Raw genomic sequence first — 24,277 nt, forward strand, 5'->3', positions numbered from 1 at the left:
TATTTATTCTAAACAGGGTAATTCCAAGGACAAGCCTGGGAAAAGACACAGTCTCAGAAAAGACAGAGAGAGCGTTGTACTTTACATTTACCTTGGGCTGATCTTGATAGGAGAGATAAATTCTGAAAGAGAACACCACCAATGCAGAGTCAATTTGTAATGACTTTCTTTTGAGTTTGTTTGTTTTTGGTAACTCTTGGCACTCAAGAAAATCTCTGTCACATCTTTAGCTGGATACAAATTTAAGAAACAGAAAGCTGATACTTTAATGTAAATGGATGAAACTCTCCAGTCAAAATGCTGAGATTGACAGAATGGATAGAAAGTCATGACCCAACTAAATGCTGTTTACAGGATATCTTAAATTCAAAGATAAAAATAGGTTGAAAGTCGTGGGAGATGAGACTCCCAGGGATGTGCCTCAGCCTTGCACTGTAGGATCAACAATGCCATCCTGATCGAAAGTGGGAAAAGAAGTATAGCCAATGGGGTGTCAGAGGCTGAGAGAGTTCTAGTGGAGTTGAGGGACTGCTTTGGAGGTCACTCTTGCACAGGATTCAGTTAGACATTTCTACTTATCATGACTTGCCAAGCCCCAGCCTTTCCTGCCAGTTCTAAAGAATACCCAGGGCATTATATAGGGTTCTTTGGGGATTCCATGAACTAGGATAACTTTCCAGAAACCTGCGGCCTCTAGGTGGGTCCCTGGACCAGATAGGTCCTGGGGTGTGGGGGTGCCCAGGCTACCCAAAACATTGACTAGTTCTATTCTGCCTATCCCATGTTATCAACAGCCCCTTTCAACATGGAATAGTTGGAATGGGCATGACCCAAATACCTGTAGGAAAGTGGGAGGGGAATCAGAGGTGATGGTGGTGGTGTACAGAAAGGGTAGGGATTCACAGATGAGTATGAATGCTGAATCATTATATTGATATTTCTTTTAGTCTCCAGTACCTTAGAGCAGCTGGAAGTGAAAACCTGGGGTCGTGGAGTAGTGGCCCATGCAAAGCTCTGAAATCTGTTCTACAACTAATTGTTGCAATGTGCTTTGAAATTTGTTGCTTTTTGTATATATGTTATTTTTCACAAAAAAAGAGAAGGAGTATAATGAAGAAGATAGGATTTAACAACTAAGTATGACTGCTGAATCATTATATTGATATTCTTTTGGTCCCCAATATCTTGGAGCAGCTAGAAGAAAAATGAAAAATCATAGAACTGTAACCCATGCTAAGCTTTAAAATCTATTCTATAACTACTTGTTAAAATGTACTTAGAAATTTGTTGCTTTTTTGTATGTATGTTGTGTTTCAAAAATTTTAAAAAGTAAAAAAAAAAGTAGGTTGAAAGTGAAAGCATGGAAAAAAATATATATATATACCATGCAAATGGTAAACAAAAGAGAGCTGGGATAGCTATACTAATATGAGGTAAAATAGACTTTTAGTCGAAACTTGTTAAAAGGGACCAAGAAGATCACTATATACTGATAAAGGGGTCAATTCAACAAGAAGACATGACAGTTATAGATATGAATGTACCTAACAGCAATTTGACAGCACCTGCTTTAGAGGACTGAAAGGTGCAGAGAAAGCTGACATGTCCAGTCACCAACTCACCATCCCTTCCCTGTATGCTGGCAGAGGGGGAGGTCCAGCACCTGACCTCTACACGGCTGAGTGGGGTTGGCCACCCAACCACCCATTCTCACAGACTGAGGAAAAAGCACTTCTTCCTCCTTCATGGCTGCCTCTATTTCTCCACCATCAGTTCATGCTACCAAGGTGTTTGAGGAAAGGAAAAGAAATGGTATTTAAATTAATAATACCACTATCAAATCATTGATTAGCTTCTTAACCAGATTAAACCACTCAGAGCTCCATTCCTCAGAAAGAAGATGGATGCAGCTATTCTCAGGGAAGTGTCTGGATTTCATATAAGAAGTCTCCACTGTTGGGAGACCTCCAGTGGGCCTGCTTCCCTCTGTTTGGGAGGCATGGGAGAGGGAAGAGGAGAGAATGGGGAGGGAGGGAGAGGATGAAGGGGAGGGGAACAAGAGAAGAAGAGGAGAAAGAGGGAGATCAGAGAAAGAGAGTAGGGGCAGAAAGAGGGAGGGGGAAGAAAGAAGGAAAAGGGAAATAGAGGAGAAAGAAAAGAGGGGTGAGAAAAGGAGGTAGGAGGGGAAAGAAGGAGGAAAGAAAGGGGAAACAGGAAGGAGAGAAAGGAGGGAAGGGGAAAAGAGCAAAAAATGAAGAACAAGAAAGAGCAATGAAGCAGATGGAATATACATGGGATTTGTTTGACAGTTATTGATCTCTCCAAAACACAGAACTCAACTGCCATAGCTGTGGTGTGTAATGTTGACTTTATAGTAATTCCTTGGGGAGAAGAAGGAGATGACATATGCCCCAGAACAGCAACTCTGATCGAGCTTCCTCATTGTGCATCTCTGTTCTCAATTCACTATTGCTTTCATTTGTTTTTCCTCTCCTAGCTCTCTCATAGCCTATGTTAGATGTCCTTCCATTTCCAGAGCAGTTCAGCTCTTCATATCAGCTAGGTTCTCCACTGAGCAGGACAACCATTACCTGGTTTATTGCAGAAGCTGGCCCAGCACTCTGGCTGGGCTGTGCGGTTCTCTGAAGGCTTTGCTTTCCCTGGAGCCCCACAACCTCCCAAAGGCCCAGCTCTTTCCTCCAGCTTCTCCCTAGTTTGTTTTCTTCTCAGGTATGGGACAGATGGTGACTGCCTGGTGGATGTTAGGGTGTTGGAAACATTCTCCTGCCCAAGGTATAAGAATTATGATCTTTTAAAAACCTCTTGTGTGTTTACATATTTTCAAATGGTTCACAGTCAGTTTTTTTTTTTTGGTCACGTTTATTGAGGTATAATTTTATACAATAAAATTTACTCTTTTAAAGTGTACAGTTTCATGAATTTTGACAAACTGAGGCATATAATAACTACAATAAACATTTACATCATCCAAAAAAGTTCTCTCCTGTCCCATTGAAGCAAATCCATTTCCCTTATCCCCAGCCCCCGGCAACCATTAATCTAATTTTTGGCCCAATAGTTTTGCCTTCTATAAAATATCATAGCTTTGTGTATCTGTTTCTTCCATTTATCATAATGCTTTTGACTGTTGTAGTATGTATCAGTAGTCCATTTCTTTTTTGTTGCTGATTATTATTTCATTGTACAGATGAGCCAGAGTTTGTGGCACCTTGCTGAGCATTTGGATTGTTTCGTCTTTGGCTATTATGATTAAAATTGCTGTAAATATCCATGTAAACATTTTAATGTGGACATAAATTTTCATTTTTCATGTATAAACATTTAGGAGTGTGTTTACAAGGTTGTATCATAGATGTATTTTTTTTTTACCATATGATCATTCCATTCTTGTTACATAATCAATAATTCACAATATCGTCACATAGTTGTGTATCATCATGATCATTTCTTAGAACATTTGCATCAATTCAGAAAAAGAAATAAAAAAACAGGAAAAAATTCATATATAACATATCCCTTACTCCTCTCTTTCATTGATCACCAGCATTTCAATCTAAATTTATTTTAACATTTGTCCCCCCTATTATTTATTCATTTTTCCATATGTTTTACTCATCTGTTGATAAGGTAGATAAAAGGAGCATCAGACAGAAGGTTTTCACAATCACACAGTCACACTGTGAAAGCTATATCATTATACAATCATCTTCAAGAAGCATAGCTACTGGAGCACAGCCCCCAGGCACAGTTATTACCTCCTTAGAGCCTTGGACCAAGAGGAAGGGGTGACGAGAACTTAGTTCTTACTGAAGTTGTTAGGGCACTGGACCACAGAGAAAACTACAGCCCCAGGTAAATAATTCAATCACGGTCACACGGGGTTATCTGGGTCCCCAGACTCCTTGTACAGGGCTGCATCATGACTTCCCTGGGCCCTAAGTGCCTTTGTGTGTCCCTTCTTCCATAAAATTATTAAAAGCTGTACTTTATGACTGTATTGGTATAAAGACAAATATAATCCACTATAATTCAATAATTCGCTATTGCCTATTCATTATTATTATATTCATCTATTTCTTTTTATTTTAATATAAATTAAATTAAACCTATCCACAGGCCCCTAGAAGTCTCATGGGCCTAGCACTGGTCCTGCCCAGCCCCATGGATAAATCATCTCTACCCCTACTGCCCCCATCAAACTGCCTGCATGTATAACCCACCACCTGATTTTCAAAGTACTTTTAGAGATGTAGAGGGAGGCTAGGTCATTAGGAAAGAGATTTAGCTCATTCATAATGTAAAACACCTGTGAGCATCACAGACTTCCAGCTGGGAAACACACATACTACCACTGACCTCAGAAGTAGTGCTCAGCTCCCCTTCAGGTGCTTGATTTCTCTAAGTGTTCCTGGTCCTCAGTCCCCAGCATCTCACCCCACCCTGACACAACCGGCTTTGAGATCTTCCTCATTCAACAAACATCTGTCTGGTGCAACTATCCAGAGAATATTCTCTCCTAGTTCTCTGCTCATGAGTAGATAAAAAGGATTTTTATCATGAAGATCAAAAGAAGGTACGTCATGACTGAGGATGGCCCAGTGTTCCAAAATGATATTGGCAGATTGTGTTCAGTGAAGAGGTTATGTTACATCTGTATGAAGCCATTGAGGAGCCAAGGTAATGGTTTCCATAATTTTACTTCTGGTAATTGCAGCCTTTTGTGCCTTTAGAGGAAGAACAGAGATGGCCAATGTGGGTTATGAATGCTACCATGTTTCCTGTCCATATTGGAGCAGATATTTCCACTCTGTCTCACACTTTGCTCAGGGATGGAAGTCTGCCTCACAACCCTTCACATCCCTGAGGACACAATAATCCAGGTGACACCTGCAAGCGCACTGAAGTTAGCATCCTAGTTGAGACCTATGAGCCATTCAGTTCTGTCCTTACTCCCCAACATCTTTTTAATTTTAGAGAAATATGTTCCTAAGAATTTCAAACAGCATTGCACATTTTTTAACCCTTGAAATAACTGGGAAGTTCACATCATTGTTCCCATTTTACAAAGGCAGAAACTTGAGGCTCAAGAATGTTAAATATTATAATCCAGAACATAACAGCTAACAAATGGTAGAGTTGGGATTTGAATCCAGACTGACTGACCCAAGCCCAGAGCTCTGCCGCAGCTACTCAGCACCAAGGATGTGAACTCTAGTAGGGGCTAAATCTTTAAATAAAGGATGAAGTGTTGATTCTGGAGCTGGGAAAAATGGCATATTATTATACCAGAAGCACATCATATGAGCCTGTCAATTAGATTGCTTAATTTGTTCTTCCACCAAAGGCTCAAGATATGTGTGAAGGCTTTGAGAAAAAAGGGAAGCATGCTGCTCTGGGGCACACATCTGTTTCTCAAGGGACACACCTGTCTCTCTTGAGATGCTGTCAGTTGCCTGCCTGTTGGCTCCTTAGAAGACCTGGGCAGTGTCTGGACAAGCATCAGGTGTAGGGTGACCTCTGGATCCTTTGTTGGCTCTCTTATCCTTACAGACAGAGGTCACAGGAAAGCTTGCCATTTTAAATTTCCACTAGTCATCTCCCTGAAGAAAATGTTTAGGCCCTAAATTATGCACCTAAAAGAGATTTAAATGAAGTCAGAGTAAGGTGAGCAAAGAATCAGCTCCACCCAGAGAGAGCTGTGCAACTGGGAAGGATGGCGGTTAAGTTGGGCTGATGGAGGTGAGACCCTGCATGGTAGGGCCAGCCTCTGTAGAACAGAAGCAACTAGATGGGTAGAGTTTTAGGACAGGTCTTTATTCTTGTTTCTGCTCCCCCTTCATCTCAACATCTCAGTCACTTCTAGTCTCCTTCTTTCCTGATTCATGCCTTTTGGCTACACAATCCCATGGCACTCCATCTGGACCTCTTGTCTGTGGGAAATGAGATGCGGATGGGGGTGAGGAGAGGGTAGTAACATTCATTAAACACCTATGTGCCAAGTACTTTATATATCTCATTTTATCTTCAGCCCTTTGAGTTGGTTATAGAACCTAAATTTAAGTGGCAAAGGAGAAGTGAAAGAAGTAATGTGCTCAGGGCCACACAGCTAGAAGGAGGAGATTGGGGTCCATCCCAGGACTATCTGATTGCTCTACACCAGACAAGATCTTCCATTCCTCTTCCTTTCTGGTCCCTGTACCCCACCTCCTCACAGCCCATCAAGCTCAGAAATTAATTGTATCTATGACATTGATGAGTCTGCCCCTCCTGGGTTAACAGCTGTCTTTCAAGGGAGTTTCCAATGTATCAGAATCACCTGCAGGGCTTGTTAAACACAGACTCCTCCTCCAGATTCTGATTCAGGAGGTTTGGGGTGGGGCCCAAGAATTTGCATTTCTAATAAGCTCTTTGGTGATGGCCGATGCTGGGGTGGGGGCACAGTTTAAGAGCCCTTGCTATAAATCGTAAGATTGAGCCTCTAATGGCGGAATTTCAGGCTTATAGCAGGAAAATATTTGAGCTCAACAGGATTTTTCCAGACACTCTGGAATCATACCAAGTTGGCAGCTGCCTCCTCGTTCCCATGCAGGCTGTATTTTCTCATGTCTTTGATGTTTTTTGAGGTGGAGCCAGAGAATATCTTCTGAATTTGATCTCTGGAGAAGGGAACCTCAGTGCCTGGTCTCTAGCCTCGGTTGTGCTGAGGACTGGAACTGCCCAAGCACTGGAGTCCTGTTTACCCTCAGGGTCAAGTCTGACAGCGGGCAGACAGGACAGAGCAGATGCTGGCTCAGTCAGAGCAGCTGGCCCCACCTGCACAGCAAGGGATAAAAAGGCAAGTGATTGTTCACTTCAGAGGCACCCCATGGAGGGCTGTCTGAAACACCCAAAGTTCAGGAGGACAGTTTCATGCTCAACCAGACCTTTGCTCCCAGGAACAACTCCTTAAGAGGGTGGGAAACCCAGGTACAAAAAGAGTTACATAATGAGATCTCTTAATGATCCTGAAGGCTCAAGTATCAGTGCCTTCCCCCAACCCCCGAATAAAAGAGAATTAACTTATTTGGCTTTTACTACATTCCAACACCAGGCAAAGGACCATAGATGGATTATGGCATTTATCCTTCTCAGCAACAGTATGCAGGATTTACTCTCCTCATTTTACAGATAAGGAAGGTAGGGTTCAGAGAGGTTGAGGAAGTTGCCTAAAATCTCACAGCTAGTTAAAGGACAGAGCTGGGACTTGAGTCCAAACCTGCCTGCTCCAGGCCCCATACTATCTACTATACTGCATCCTTCTGCGCTTGGATTCCCGCTGTTCATTTGTTCGCTCATTCATTTACATAGGCACACATGCTTTCCCTCACTTAACAATCATCCTAGATTCTGGGTGTAAGAAGGAAACACACAGTCTTTTCCCTCAAGGAATTTAGAGATGTGGAGAAGAGAAACAAGTAACAGCCAACTACCATCACTGATAAATTCAGGGGATGGGGGAGTCAGATGAGGGCACCTCACCCATTTGGGTAGTGAAAGGGCACTGGAGTCATCATTAGAGTTGGTGATACTTGAACAAACAAAATGATCAAATGAATCAATGAATCCAGCCTCCAGATCCCCTGTGAAAGGTAGCTCATTCTGGATGCAGCAAAGGTGAGGGCAGATACTACTTGTGCTGGTTTGAAAGGATGTATGTCCCCTAGAAAAGCCATGTTTTATTCAAAATCCCATTTCATAAAGGTAGAATAATTCCTGTTCAATACTGTATGTTTGAAACTGTAATCAGATCATCTCCCTGGAGATGTGATTTAATCAAGAGTGGTTGTTAAACTGGATTAGGTGACGACATGTCTCTACCCATTTGGGTGGGTCTTGATAAGTTTCTGAAGCCCTATAAAAGAGGAAACATTTTGGAGAATGGGAGAGATTCGGAGAGAGCAGAGACTGCTGCAGCACCATGAAGCAGAGAGTCCACGAGCGAGCGACCTATGAAGATGAAGAAAGAAAACGCTTCCCAGGGAGCTTCATGAAACAGGAAGCCAGGAGAGAAAGCTAGCAGATGACGCTGTGTTTGTCATGTGCCTTTCCAGCTGAGAGAGAAGCCCTGACTGTGTTCGCCATGTGCCTTCTCACTTGAGAGAGAAACCCTGAACTTCATCGGCCTTCTTGAACCAAGGTATCTTTCCCTGGATGGATGCCTTTGATTGGACATTTCTATAAACTTATTTTAATTGGGACATTTTCTCGGCCTTAGAATTGTAAACTAGCAACTTATTAAATTCCCCTTTTTAAAAGCTATTCTGTTTCTGTTATATTGCATTCTGGCAGCTAGCAAACTAGAGCATTACTATTTAGCAGGTGTGAGGGCTTCTTATTCCAGTGGTTTTCAAACTTTGTAGCACATTGAAAACAGCTTTGAAAAATCCCTGTGTCCTAGACCACATCTGACAATAAATCAGACTATCTGGGCATGGGTCTAGACAGTAGTTATACTTCAAACTTCCTGTGTGATTCCAATGTGCAGCTGAGTTAGAGAACCACTGACCTAGGCTGTCCATCATTGCTGTGTAGACAGTTTAGCAAGCTCTTACACATTTCTTTCTCCTAGTTCCCACTGAATGAGATAAGGTTGGAGGAAAACTAGAGTGGGTCCCTGGGGATTGAAGAGTCTCAGGTAGGGTTATTTGTTTTTTTTTTCCCAAGGCCTGAGAACTCTGGTTATACTTTTGTGACTCCTTACAGTTGAAGGTTGAAACTTCAGAAGGAAAAAGTGGTTGTGAGAAGCAAATAACTGGATAGATATATAGAGTGAGATTGTAATCCCAGATTTATATTTGTCTATAGTTCTCTCTCCATATACACACATACTTATATAGGCAAGTCTCTGGCTTTGGAGTTCTGGACCATGGTTTATGCAAAAGAAATGGTTGGCTCCAGGCAAAGCACTTAGTACATCTCAAGACTTGGAAGAACCTTTTTTTGGTGAAAGAATGGTGACAACAACATTAACAGCCACTTTTTTTTTTGGCATGGGCAGGCTCTAACAGCCACTTTTGAGTTCTTACTAGGTGCTAGGTGAGGCCAAACATGATCTTTTTCAATCCTCACATCAAATTCAAGAGGTATGTATCATTATTACTCCCATTTTAGAGATGAGGAAATGGAGGCCCAGAGAGGTCCCCCACTAATAAGTGGAAGAACCCGGATTTGAATCCAGATGTTCATGAGTCCAAGCTCTACCCACGGGACCAAGCAGCCTCCATTGAGTATAAGGGAGTCAATGATCTGATAAAGGGAATTTTAACCTAAATTTAAAAGGGATAAAAGAAGTACAGATAAAATTGCAAAACCAGACTCAATGAAATATCTCTCTCCTCCATCAGTTTTTTCTCTCTCAGTTTGATCATTTCCATTAGCAGATATGTAAAATAGTATATCCCATCTTTTTGTTTTTTTAACCCTCCCTGGACCCCACTATACCCTCCAGATATTGCCTTATTTCTCTGCAAAGCTGCTTGAAAGTTGTTATACTGGTGCAAGAAGGCTGTGTGTGAAGTGAGCTGGGGAGGGGAGGATGGGAGGATTCTGTGTCCTTAAAGGGAGAACTTTTCTTGGTGTCTTTCTCCTCTTTCTTTCCCTCTGCCTCCCCAGGAAGGATTCCATCTATCCCAGGGTACAGGAGGGGCTGCAGATGGCCAGACAAGTGTGGGGGCAATAGGGAAGCAGGCAAAGGACTAAGGCAGGGGCCTGGACTCCACTCACTGGAGGTGGGGCGAGTATTGGCTGAGCATGGAAGTTGTTCAGAATGAAATCTGAACATAATTACAGTTTGGGTTTTTAAATTTGGGATCTGGAAAAAGTCAACATTTGTTGAAAACCAACCATACACTACTAGACACTGAGCTAGGTGTTTAGCATATTTTAACTCATTTACTTCTCAAGTAGTGAGGTAGGGAATCTTATGTCCATTTTACAAATGAGGAAACTGAAACATGTGGAGGGAAAGTCCTTTCCTAAGACACCCAATGCATGTAAAGACAGAATTTAAATCCAAGAAGAGGATATAAAGGCAACCTGCCCTGTGCCTTTATCCCAAAGAGTTTGCAGGTTGGGAGAGAAGGCAACTCTTGCAAAAATGATCTGAAATCCACCCGGAACCTCTTTTTGTGCTACAGAGCCCTGAGGATAGTCTGTCTGGCCAACTTGGAGGTGGACAACCTGGCTCCAGCCCAAATGCTGGGTCAGCTCATGAGGAACATGGCATGTGACCACCATGTGATCCAAACATTCCATAACCACCCACATCAAGTGATGCATCTGATGCCATTATTTCATAACAGGATGGAAAGAAACAAGTGAAGTATAGTAGAGGTAATTCCATGGTCTAGCAGCCCTGTGGGGCTTCCCACAGATCTGAGGATTTCAGGACTGCCCGGCTAGCAGCCAGGTCAGTGTGAAAAAGGGGATAGGGACTCAGCTTGGTTTTTAACTGGGCTCTGTTTGTCAGTTGTATTGGCTAACTTCTCTGAGCCTCATACTGATCACCTCTAAAATGGGAATAACCTTTCTTTAGAGGGTCGTTGTGAGAATTAAATGAAATAAAATATGCCACTTGGCACAACTCCTGGCACATAATACATAGTAGCTTAACAAATGATAACTAACTAGTTATGGAGAAGTGATTTGGCTTTTGGAGGCTGAGGGAAGGAATCTATAGCTCAGAGATGATTAAGGTTGTTTCTTTCCATTCTCAGACCTGAAAAGGGACAAGTTCAGCATCCCTTGAACCACACCCTTCAGGATTCTTAAAGAAGAATCCCAAGATTCCTGAAGAATTCAGAGATTCTTCATAAATTCATGGTGAATCCCAGTTCCAAGACTGTTAAAGAAAAGATGTTTCCTCATGTATGATTGTGATTTATTTCCCTTTGTCTCCTCATGAAGGAAGAATGAGAAGCTGCGTCTATCTAGAGACTTTCAGAACTACCAGCCCATTCCCCGCCCCCCAGAGTGGCAGCGGCATCTCTGGAATGATAACAGGGTAATCTGTAACAGCCAGGGATGTAGTTTAGTACCAAGAATATCTCAGGCACAGCTGACAAGAGACAGCTTTAAAGTGCGAGCACCGCATCAACATGTGGTTGCTGTTTGAGGCAGCCTGCCTCACTGAAATCTCTGCTGCCTGCCCACCCACCACCCGTTACTCCAAGGAATAGGCTTTCTGACTCTCACCACATCTGAGTTTTCCATCTGGAGCACAGGACACCAATGAAACTGGGGTCATCCCTTGTCTGGAAAGGCTTAGAAATGGCTTCACTGTTAAGCAAGACACTCTGCAAGAAGCAGGAACCACAGGCATAGTCCATGCTTTTAAGGAGTGTATTATACAGTTGAGAGTACACAGGAAAATCACAAAGCATGTTATTAAGGATCAAAAGGAATGTCCTACTCAATAAGCTCTTGAGCCATTTGAAGGAGACAGGTCACAGTAGACTGGAACATGGCAGGGAAGGCTTCATTGCAGACGTGGGGTTTGAGCTGGGTCTTGGGTAAGAAGGATTTTATTAAGAGAGAAATAGGAAAAGTTTCCAGGTAGAAAGGCTGGCATGAACAAAGAAAGTGCAGGGCATGTTTGGATGCAGGGAGAAGGCCAATTTGACCTGGGCCACCTGTTTGTGTGATGAACAAAGGCTGATGAAGGGGGTTGAGGTGTGTTTGTGCATCTGGCCATAGCAGGCATTGAAGACCAGCCTGATTGGGAGGGCTTTGGGCTTGATTCTTCAGGCAGTAGGGAGCCTGGGCAGGTTTTGAGTCTGGGACTAGTCTGTTAAAGCTTAGCAGAAGTGTGCAGGGTGGATTTGGGGGAGGGAGGCTAGAGGCAATGTAATAGTACAATAAAGCAAGTTGTGCTACTTGTGGCAGCCACAGGTACAAACAGGTAGTGTTGCAGGGTTCAGTTGGGAAAAAGTCTTGAAGAGGGAGCATGACTCACTGCCCAGGGGAGCTGGGAGGGAAGAAGGAATCTTAAGGGAATCCAGCTTGAGTGACTGGAAAATAGGTGTCATAGAATCAGCAAAGGAAATCAAGTAGTGGTGAGGGGGCTAAGTTTTCTGGGCAATCAGCAGGAAATTCGGTATGCAAACCATGGGTATGTGGAATAGGGAGTGAGGAATCTGGAATGTGATCCAGAGACAATGCCAGCAACATCACAATACCCACCAGGGAAGCCTTGGCCCAAACACACTCCCATTGCCACCTCCTGGGTCCTTCTTGTTCTCTCCACCCATGAGTTATGAGGAGAAGCCCCACAGCCCCAAGACTGCCTGATGCTCCAATGCCAAGTCATCATTTAGTTATTTCATACCCAAATAATAGGAGCCATGTAATAATAATCTTGTTGCCCCAATAACAATTGAACAGTAAAAGGTTAATTGTATTTATTCTTAAAAATCTGTGCAACAGGGAGATTTTCAAATGGTTGGGCAGACTAACTGAAAGCTAATGTTGTCATTAAATTGTATTTCAAATGAATTTTACATCCATAGTTCATTTTGCTAATTTCATTATCAGCGTCCTGTAATTTGTTGACAGTGATCGATTATTTCAGTGAATCATATCTGTGTACCAGGACCATTTCATAATAGAAATGGCCACACATGATTATAACGTTAATGAATACCATTTACTTAAATTTTCAACACCTGCTTAGTTCATAGAAAGTGTTGGATCAACAGAGCTAGCTCTGAGATTCATTTTGGGGAGACCCTCAACAGAAGGGGGTCATTGGGTCCCTAAACCTTTAAGACTCGAGCTACACCTTCACATCCTTCATGGGTAGGCACTTTAGCTATCAATGTGGTATTGTTCCAGCAAAAACAAAACAAACGAAATACTTCCCTGATGTGGAGTTCTGGGATTTGGGGTCTAGGAATCATATTTGGGTGGATCACTGGTTATACTAGTGTTGAGGAAAATATGAGTTGCCCCTGGGGAGAAGAAAGGTGAATATAGGCTTATGATAGAGCCAAATTAGTGTCATTTGGGAAGAACTAAAGTTAATACATATATTTATATCCCCAGGCCTGGCTGTTGTTCTGATATTTCATTCTTTGTCAGAGACACCTCAGTGCTGGCTTAACATGTAAAATTCTCATGATCCTCTCCTCAGGAAATTTGGAAGTGGCCCTGGCATCTGCGTGTTAAATTGGGCACCCAAAGTGATGCTTGCCACTTTAACACTGTTCATTCATAAATATCCACTGTGACCTGCCTTGAATGTTTTACCCAATTTTGTGTGTGTGTGTGTGTTGCATGGGCAGGCACTGGGAATCTAACCCCGATCTCCAGCATGGCAGGCGAGAACTCTGCCACTGAGCCACCATTGCCCACCCTTCCAATTGTTTCTTGTCCACTCTATTCATTGCTACCTCTTCAACCACTCTCAAAGCAACTTTATGAAATGAGCATTATTATTATTATTTCCATGTTATGGTTGAGGAAACTGAGGCATGAGAGTTTATGTAATGATTACGTCTGTATTCTGGTAGTGGACAGAACTGGAAAATAATCTTGCTTTTGAGATTCTTACTAAGTATGTGACCTTGGGCAAGGAAGTTACTTAACCACTTTGGGTCCCAGAGTTTTCAAATGAAATTGGGGGTACTTAATCCTCCCTGATAGAGAAGTAAGTGGAATTAGGTAAAATAATTCACATACTATCCAATGAACTACAGTTTTCATTCTTGGCTGGCTCTGTGAAGAAGACCCACCCAGAATGAGGCCAAGAGAAGCAAAGAGCATGGCGAATGAGATGGCTGGTCCTGACTGGGGTTGTGGGAGAGGACTTGAACTTCATAAACATTTGAGCTGGAAAAATTTATTTTATTAAAAGTTTCATTTCAAAGTTCAGTTATTTTAAAATTTTTTTTTATTGTTAGATATAACATATATTCAAAGAAAAGAAAGAAAAAGCAATGATTTTCAAAGTACACTTCAACAAATAGACACAGAACAGATTTCAGAGTTTGTTCTGGATTATTTTCCACTATTTCAGATTTTTTCCTTCTAGCTGCTTCAAAACACTGGAGACTAGAAGAAATTGTTCTTCATTTTTGTGAAAAATAGCAGACATACAAAATAAGCAACAAATTTCAAAACACATTGCAACTATTAGTTGTAGAACAGATTTCAGAGTTTGGTGTAGGTTATAATTCCACCATTTTAGGTTTTTACTTCTAGCTGCTGTAAGATACTGGAGACTAAAATAAATAACAATATAATGATTTAGCAATCATACTCGTTTGTTAAATCCTACCTTCTCTGTATAACTCCAGCATCATCTTTGATCTTTCTCCCACTTTTGAGGGGTATTTGGGCTATGCCCATTCTAACTTTTTCATGTTTGATGAGGCTGTCCATAATATGGGATAAGGGGATGGAACTAGTTGATGCTCTGGAGAGGCTGGCCCCTCTGCATGTCATGACTTATCTGGTCCAGGGACCCATATGGAGGTTGTAGGTTTCTGGAATGTTACCCTAGTGCATGGAGCCTTTGTGAAATCTGATATAGCACCCTAGGTGTTTTTTAGGATTGGCTAGAATGGTTTTGGTTGGGGTTTGTTAAGTTATGATAGGTAGCAATGTCTCACTGAAGCTTGTGTAAGAATGACCTCCAGAGTAGTCTCTTGACTCTATTTGAACTCTCTTAGACACTGTTACCTTATTTGTTACACTTCTTTTCCCCCTTTTGGTCAGGATGGCATTGTTGATCCCATGGTGCCAGGGCCAGATTTGTCCCTGGGAGTCCTCTCCCACGCCATCAGGGAGACTTTCACCCCTGGATGTCATGTCCCGTGTAGCAGGGAGGGCAATGATTTCACTTGCAGATTTGGGCTTAGAGAGAGAGAGAGAAAGAGAGAGAGAGAGAGAGCGAGAGAGAGAGAACACATCTAAGCAACTAAAGAGGTCCTCTGGAGATAGCTTCTAGATATCTCTATATTATATTAAGATATACAGAATTAAAGGCCCTCATTCTTATTCTGGGATCCCTGTGTTTGGATTGTTTAAATGATCTATCTAGACAGGTTGAGTTAGATTATGTGCTACAGAAAATTTACGTTCTGGAGAAAATAAACCTTTCTTCCTTTGGTCTCAAAGAGTAGATAAGGTTCTAAAATATAGACAATGACTTCCTTACCCTTGTATTCTGAATTACCTTAATCCCAGCCTGATCAGCTTCATTCTTGCTCTAAATACCAGGTTATACATAAATAAAACAGCCTCTCAAAATCCAGAAATAATAATTACCACTCTGGGCCAAATGTGACTGCTATAAGAGCTTACAATCTAGGCCTCTGTTTTTTAATAAGTATTTTCTAAATGAGATCGTACAATAATTACTCTTTTGTTCTAGCTTAGTTTGCCTCACCAAATGTCCCACAGGTTCATTCATAATATTTCATGCCTCACAACTTTGTTCTTTTTTGTAGCAGCACAATATTTGATCATATGTATACACCACCATTCACCAATCTACTTCTCAGTCAGTGCATCCCCCTTCAGCCACCTCCATTCATTAGGCATCATGTATAATGTCTAAAGTCAACAGTCCATCAACACTCTCAATTTTAGATAATTTCATTGTTCCTAAGAGAACACCAATAAACCACCCTCTCCAAATAGAAAATCTAAACCTCCCCTTAACTCTTGTCCCTGCTCCCATTATTTACCCCTGGTGTTGCTGTGGTACTGCTGATGTTTTCCTGTTAAACATGTTACATAGCTTGCAATTCAGTTATTTTAAAATATGTATTATTCTGCAGCAATACTTGCATGAGTGTGAACATAATTGATATACAAGGTCCCAGCATTGTTTGAAATATCAGGGATTGAAAATAACCTAAATGTCCATTAATTTAAGGCTGGCTAAGTAATTTTAAGGTTCACACACACTGACTGCTACACCACTGTAAAAAAGAAATGAGGGACCTCTTACGTATTCATATGGAATACCTTCAAATTTCTGAGTCAAGTAAACAGCCAAGATGATAGCTAGATAGATAGACAGATGGATAGATAAATAGAGGATAGAGACCTGGTCTAGAAAAAAGAGATATAATCAATTTCTATCAGGGAAAAGAACTGAGGTGAAGCTAGATGGGGGTTGCCGCCAGTTGAGGTTGGAAAGTGGCAGGTAGAACAGATTGGGGGAGGGTATAGATCAGGTCTCCCCTTCAAAGGTGAAATGCCAAGCAAGATTTAAGTGCTGGTGTTAAGGAGAGAGTTTTAGGCCAGCGACATAAGTTTGTAAGTCACCAGCATATAGAAGGTCTTTAAAGCTATAAAACTTAATGAGATTGTCTTGTCAGGTGAGTGTGCCAATGAAGAGAAGATCAAGAATTTGTGCTCCCCTAGAGAACCTCTTTTGTTGTTCAGATGTGGCCTCTCTCTCTAAGCCAACTCCACAGGTGAACTCACTGTCCTTCCCCCTATGTGGGACATGCCTCCGAGGGGTGTAAATCTCCTTAGCAATGTGGGATGGAACTCCTGGGATTCACTGCTACCCAGCACCGTGGGATTGAAAAAGCCTTCTTGACCAAAAGGGGGAAAGATAAATGAGACAAAATAAAGTTTCAGTGGCTGAGAGATTTCAAGGTTATTATGAAGATTATTCCTATATATTATATAGATATCCCTTTTTAGTTTATGGTATATTGGATTGGCTGGAGGGAAGTACCTGAAATTGTTGAGCTGTGTTCCAGTAGCCTTGATTCTTGAAGACGATGGTATAATAATATAACTCTTACAGTGTGACTGTGTGATTATGAAAACCTTGTGTCTGATGTTCCTTTATCCAGGGTATGGACAGATGAGAAAAAAAATACAGATAAAAAATAAACAAATGATAGGGGGCATAGGAGTAAAATGAATTGAGTAGATTGAAATACGAGAGGGGTAAGGGGTATGGGATGTATGAGGTTTTTCTTTTTTCTTTTTATTTATTTTTCTGGATTGATGCAAATGTTCTAAAAATGATCATGGTGATGAGTACACAACTATGTGATGATATTGTGAGCCATTTATTGTACACTGTGTATGGACTGTATGTGTGTGAAAATTTGTCAATAAAAATAATTAAAAAAAAAAGAACCTGTGCTGGGTTCTGGGCAGAGATGAATTCTTTGGTTCCTGTTCTCAAGTAGCCTGTAATCAGGATGGGAGACAGATAAGTAAACAGATCAGTGACAGAAGAGTCCCAGTTGCCAACTATTCTCTTCCCCAAACTAGCACCCAAGCCACTGTTGGTGATGGCCACTCTCCCATCACAACCCTCCAAGTGGTCATTAGGTCATGGCTTCTGTGTTTTTGTTTTTTCACTTTCAATAGACTTAATGCTTAGAGTGTTCTCTGTTTATAGAATAATTGTGCAGAAAGTACAGAGAGTTCCCCCACCCTTGCACACAGTTACTCCTATTATTAATATTTTTTTAGTATGGGATATTTGTTGCAATTAATGAACCAATAGTGATATATTGTTATTATTAACTAAAGTCCATAATTTATATTAGGGTCCACTCTTTGTGTTGTACAGTTCTATGGGTTTTGACAATGAATCATATTATGTGGCTTCTGTTTTTATAGACTTCTTTTAATGATCATTTATTTAGGTCTTCATATGTATGAATGCTCAAGAGCAAGAAGAAGGAAGGCACCCTGGTGGTTTGGGTAAATTCCCCTACTCTCTCGGGGAAGGATCTGGTCCATGGCACCCCCAACTTCATCTCCATCACAGCAAAGGATTTTCGTTTCTGCTTTTTTTTCTTCCACAGTAAAGGTCAGTCAGACGTGCCTGCTTAATTGGAAAAATTCTTCCTACCCCAGTGGCACTGCCAACCTCTGTCCGCTTTAGAGGCCTCCAACCCCCATTCCTATTTGTTGAAAGATGAGAAAACAGACATATCGACAGGTTGTCATGAAATATTTCAATATACTGTGTGATTCAAGTCTATTTTTATGCTCTTAAAAAATTAAAATCAATGCTTCTGTTTATAGCATGGCCATTTGTTCTTATTATGTCTGCCTTTACAATGAAGAGATGATAAAGTCTCTGGTGAAAGCTTTCTCCATTCAGGAGGCTTGTGTGTTTCCTGCAGGTGGTTGATGGGGCCAAAGTGCTGGCAGTGCAAGGAGGGGTAAGTATAAGGTTGGCAAGGCCAAGGTCAAGAGTGTCATATTCCTGTGGCTATCAGTTTAGTTATGTTTTCATGGCCATAGAATGCAAATCCTTGCAATTATGGTTTCAGAATATAGGGAAGTAGTAATTTGCCTTCGCTGTGGGGGATTCAGTTGGTGTGATGGTTAAGTTCGTGTGTCAACTTGGCAAAGTTATGGTGTCCAGTGGTTTGGTCAGGCAAGCACTGGCCTGATTATTATGGTGAGGATATTTTGTGGATTTAAATAATCAGTCAGTTGATTGCATCTATATCTGATTACATCCTAAATTAACAAAGGATATTGCCTTCAGAATGAGAGAAGTCTCATCTAATCAGTTAGAAGCCTTAAAGGGAGAAATGGTGATTTCAGCCACCAGAAAGAATTTCTATTTCTACTTCAGCCAGCCAGCTTCTTCTGGGGAATTCATTGAGACCTTCATTGGAGTTCTCAGCTTGCAGCCTGCCTTATAGAATTTGAACTTGCCAATCCCCACATCGCATGAGCCTATTCCTATAATAAATCTCATATTTATATACATAAATATATTGTCAGTTCGTTTCACTGGAGATCCCCTACTAATGCATTTTGTGTAACTAATTTGTATAAATTGTTTAAACTGTGTATGTCTTCCAACCTGGTCATTCCAATTATGGGAAGAGATCCTATAAATATCCTCACATAGATGCACATAATATATTGCAAGGATATCACCTGCAGTACTCTTGGTAATAGCATAAACAACTTAAAAGTCCATCAACCAGCACATTTTTGTGTCATCTGTAAAATGGAATACAGTGTGTCTTATAAAAGATGGAACTACTTCCATATAGCCTATTTGGAAAAATAACCATGATACTATGCTTAGAGAAAGAAGCAACTTACAGAAGAGAATGTATAATATGATTCTAATGTTGCTTTAAAAATGTGTGTATGTGTGTTTGTATATACATAGAAAACATTAGGAAGGATACAACACCAAAAAGCTAGCATTGGTTCTCTTTGTAACATAGGATGGAGGTGGGCAGAACACAAACTTTAATTTTACAAATGTCTGTATTGTTTGTAATTTTTTTACAACAATCATGCAGTCAGTTGTAATTTAATTTTAATGCAACTCTGACAGGAAAAATGCAAGGCTGCTCTTTCTCAGGAGGGAGGTCCAATCAGAGTTGTGCCTCAGTATCTTCATCATCACAACCATAGCAAGTATCTGCTGTGTGCCAGGTGCTTTACTACAAATTTCATTTGACCCTTGTTGCAAAGCTGTAAGAGACATATTAATAGCCACATTTTACAGATGGAGAGGTTAAACAATTTGCCCAAAGTCACACAAGTAATTGGCAGCTCTGGGAATTAGGTCTGGGTCTCCCAGAAACCATCCATTGTGCCATGTGAATGTCTTAAAGCAAATTATTCTCTTTGTCAGTATAATCAACCCAGGTGCCTGCAGCTGAGCTTATTGATGGGATTTAGTGACATTTCCTTAGAGAAGGGATATCCCCTCCTGTCTGTAGGGAGCCAGACCAGGAGATGGCCACGACTAGTTCTCTAATAGCTATGCCTTCACACCAATGTTTGCAAATGCCCACCATGTTGGTATCTGTTGTAAACACTTGACAGCTATCAATAGACTGCTCACAACCACTCCATTTTATAGAGGTAAATACCGAGGCACAAAATGCTCACAAAGAAGGGAATCTGAGTGAGCATGTTCTGTTGGCTTTGTACAAGTTGCTGAATAGCTCTGAGCTCTGCTTTCAACAATAATGGAAAGACAGAAAAGTAATGAATAATACAAGTTCTTTGATGATCAGAAAAATGCAATTGAAAAATGTGGGCCAGAAGGCAGTGGAGGTAAGTGGATTTGCCGTTAAGTGAGAAAACAGATGGTACAGTGCCAAGGACAGTGCCTGGTATAGTGTGTATGTGTCCTCCTGGACAAATGCACAATCTTACAGCACAAATGGAGGGCCAAGTGCCTGGGATGGGCACTGGGTAGGGGACACACTTGATCCTTAGTCTATAGCATGTAGGTCTATTTCTGGATGAGAAACCCAGATTCAGAGCCAAACAATTCAATCAGGAGCCAATATGGGAATTCCAGACCAGAGCTTAGAGTTCAGGCTTAATGGTTTGGGATAAAGCCTGGAGGTTCTTCAACCACAGGAAGGGTCTCAACAGTGACTGGGAAGTGAGAACGAAGGAGCTAGGCAGGCTTGAGCACATAGTAGTTGCTGAACAATGCTTGTTTCCTTTCATCCTGTACCTAAAGAGTGTTGATTAGGGCATTGGGACATTTGGGATAACTTGAAGCTCTGTATTTTTAGCCAACATTTTTTTTTTCGGTTTTATTGAGATGTATTTATATACCACAACAAACCATCCAAAATATATAATCACTGGCTCACTGTATCATCAGTTGTGCATACATCCCCATGACCAATTTTAGAGCATTTTCATTACTCCAGAACAGAAATAAGAATAAAAAATAAAACTCAAACCCTCCCATATCCCATATCTCCACCCCCCCATTGCTAACCTATAGTATTGGTGTAGCAAATTTGTTACTGTTGATGAAAGAATATTAAAATATTACTATTAACAGTAGTCCACAATTTGCAATAGCTATGCATTTTCCCATACATCCTCTGTCATTATGTTTACATTTGTAGTAGTTCATGCAATGACTTATTTATATACATGACTTTAAACAACCACTTTCAATCAAATTCACCTACAATACTTCACTATTACTTATAATCCAAATAATGAGCTACCATCACTTGTATCTATTAACAATTCTGTACATTTTAGGTAACAGCTTCCACTTCTCTAGCTTTTGTCTATCTCTAGGTGCTCTATATTCCACGTTTTAAGATTCTGAGTTTCCGTATTCTACTTAGTTCATATTAGTGAAATCATACAACATCTGTCCTTTTGTATCAGGCTTATTTCACTCAACATTAAGTCCTCAGGTTTCATCCATGTTGTCACATGCTTCAGAACCTCATTCCTTCTCACTGTTACATAATAGTCCATCATATGTACATACCACATTTTGTATCTACTCATCTGTTGATGGACTCTTGGATTGTTTCCATTTATTGGCAATTGTGAATCATGCTGCTATGAACATGAGTGTGCAAATATCTGTTTGTGTCCCTACTTTCAGATCTTCTGGGTATATACCAAGTAGCAGAATTGATGAGTCATTAGGGCAATTCAGTATTTAGTTTTTTGAAGAACTGCCTAACTGTCTTCTACAGTGGCTGTACCATTTTACATTCCCACCAGCAGTGAGTAAGTGTTCCTATTTCTCCACATCCTCTCCAACATTTGCAGTTTCCAGCTTGTTTAATAGTGGCCATTCTTACAGGTGTGAGATGATATATTGTGGTTTTGATTTGCGTTTCCTTAATAGCTAATGAAGATGAACATCTTTTCATGTGCTTTTTAACCATTTTGTATTTCCTTTTTGGAGAAATGTTTATTTCTAATTTTTGCCCATTTTATAATTGGATTGTTTGTCCTTTTATTATTGAGTTTTATTATATATACTGGATATCAAACCCTTATCAGATAAATGATTACCAAACATTCTCTTACATTGAGTTCACTGCCTCTTCACCTTTTTGACAAAATCCTTTGAAGCACAGAAGTGTTCAGACTTATTTATTTTTCTTTCCTTGATTGTGCTTTGGGTGTAAAGTCTAAGAAGCTACCTCCTATCACTAGGTCTTGGAGATGTTTCCCTGTATTTTCTTCTAGGATTAGCCAACATTTTAATTAATAACTTGAGTGATTTCATGGAAGGGGCAAAGATCAAAACTGTGTACGAAAGTAAGTTGGGAGAAAAAGCCCAGACTCCCCAAAACAGAATGAGGATCAACAGGAATGATTGCAAAGCTATGCAGTTAGGCTCAAAATATCATATGAGATGGTCTGAGAGGTCAATCTGGACAATACTTCATGTGAAGACTTGAAGTTACTCAGTTGGCCCCAAGTCCCAGGAAAGCATGAAATACAATGCGATACAACTGCTTAAAAAGCTACTTCAAATCCAGTCTGAATTCCTAGACGCATGGTGTTAGGTCAAGAGAGGAGAGGGATCCACTGTCCTCAGGACTGGTCAGATTTCATCAAGGCATTGGGTCCATTCAGCCTGTGAACAGCAATAGCAGCTATTAAGCCAGTAGCCCAGAGGCTGGATCCAGCCTGCAAACAACTCTTGGTTCACCCACACAATGCTGTAAAAACAAAAATTTTTAAGACCCCGATTTGTTGAAATTCTAATGTTTTCAAATAAAAATTCAAATTTTCAGCTACTTTTGAAAAATTCAGGTGGCCTGGCATCATCCTTTAACGACAACACTTGCCTGGATCTGAGTAGCGTCTGCTTCCTTTACGTCAAGCATTTGCTTCTGAGCTCACCACTGTTCTCACCACTCCATTGTTCTCCAATAGAAAGGCATGTGTCAGTTGTCTTTTATCATTGAATTTGCAGAATAAACCTCCCCTGTATCCATGTCTTTATCAAAAGTGGAAAAATGAAAGCATGAAAGGGCCATATAATTTAATGTAGCCAGCTTGCTTTATTTATTCTCATGACTAGTCTGGTGCCTGTAGGGATTTTAATTTGTAGTCACTGAGTACTATCTACTCAGAGGAGGGAGCCCAGCATGTAACAAGGTTTTATGGAGAGGGCTAAAGGAGCTGTAGAGGTTTTGCCTAGAGAAGAAAAGTCTGTGAGCATGCATGACTGTAGAATGCAGATATTGGAAGGGCTGTTGTAGGACAGAGGAACTGGCTTATTATGAATTACTTTGGAGGGCAGATCAGATGACTAGAGTTAAAGAAAAGCATGCTTTAATAGTTTAATAGAGGGATGACTTTTTGAGCAGTCAACCTTTCTGAATTGAAGTGAGTTGTCTAGAGGAGCAGAGCACTAGAACAAGGGGAGGCAGAGATTGTCAGGGATGGAGTAAAAAGGACTGAGGAAGAAGAAGAAATGGTGCACACAGCCAGGAATTCTGGCTCCATCCTTTATTCACTGTGACATTTAAATTGATGCCTGTAAAATGGACATTAAAATCAAGCCTACCTCTTAGAGATATGTTGGAGGTAAAATTAAATAGGGCATGTAAATTATTTTGTGTAATGCTTAGCATTTGGTAAACACTCGGTACTTGCTAGCTATTACTATTTGCAGTTGGGTGAAAGGCTGGATAATTGATCTCTAAGAGCATTGCCAAGTTCTATGATTTTTATGTCTCATTCCTCTCCATTTCCTCCCTCCAAAAAGTTTCTGAAAAGAGAGAAATAAGTGATTTCAATCTCATTTTCTTTTATTGCTTCTCTCCCACTCCTGTCAAGGCACTTTCTCATTCATGAAATGTCCACAAGCTAACTGCATGAACTTTAGACTTTATTTAGAGCTCTTTCTAGGGCCTCTCTTCTTATACCAAACATCCTGGAAGCCTGCTTAGGTTTGCAGAAAATATGCTCTATTGAAAGTATTTGCTCACTCCATTGTTTCATATTTAAAGTTGATTGCCCTGAGACCTTTCATGAGCAGTGATGACATCAATGGACTGAATCAAGTTCAAGATCAATCAGCTCCTTACAATATGAGTCTAGGAGAAGAAGAAAAATACAAAATGTTGAGCTATTAAAGTGAGACAGAAACCTTTTCTTTCAAGCATCGGATAAATATGTGCTGGCTGTATAGGTTAACAGGCCCATCTTTGATTATGCGGCTAAATTTGGTATAGGAGGGAAAAACCATGAAAGGAACACGCTTATTTCTTCTTTTAGTAGAAGCTGTCTATGGCAGACATTACAAAACACATACCCATTCCTCCTCCCTCCTTATAGATCAAAAACCTTGTTTTGTTCAGGATATCAATGTACCCAGACAAAAATTATACTTCTCCAGTGCAGCTGGTTCTGACCAATGAAACAATAGGCTTCCTTTTGCACGAAAATGCCAAGTTTCTTACTTGTTTAAGTCACTATCGATCGGATTTTCTTTTCCTGAACCTAG

At 40.7% G+C, this 24,277-nt stretch overlaps 1 long non-coding RNA gene across 10 annotated transcripts in view; it reads left to right on the forward strand.

The window, feature by feature from the left end:
• Positions 1-24,277, forward strand: part of LOC143652366 (uncharacterized) — a 110,775-nt gene that overhangs the window by 40,476 nt on the left and 46,022 nt on the right. For 5 of the 10 annotated variants that reach the window (XR_013160588.1, XR_013160589.1, XR_013160591.1 and 2 more), the window contains one exon: positions 17,688-17,854. This is a non-coding gene — a long non-coding RNA (uncharacterized LOC143652366). Of the gene's footprint in view, positions 1-17,687; positions 18,068-18,173; positions 18,213-18,544; positions 18,759-24,277 lie in introns of those variants that run through there. The other 5 variants (XR_013160592.1, XR_013160593.1, XR_013160587.1 and 2 more) reach the window with 4 other exon arrangements.

Source organism: Tamandua tetradactyla, chromosome 12 (genome assembly GCF_023851605.1).
Source record: "Tamandua tetradactyla isolate mTamTet1 chromosome 12, mTamTet1.pri, whole genome shotgun sequence".
NCBI lineage: Eukaryota > Metazoa > Chordata > Mammalia > Pilosa > Myrmecophagidae > Tamandua > Tamandua tetradactyla.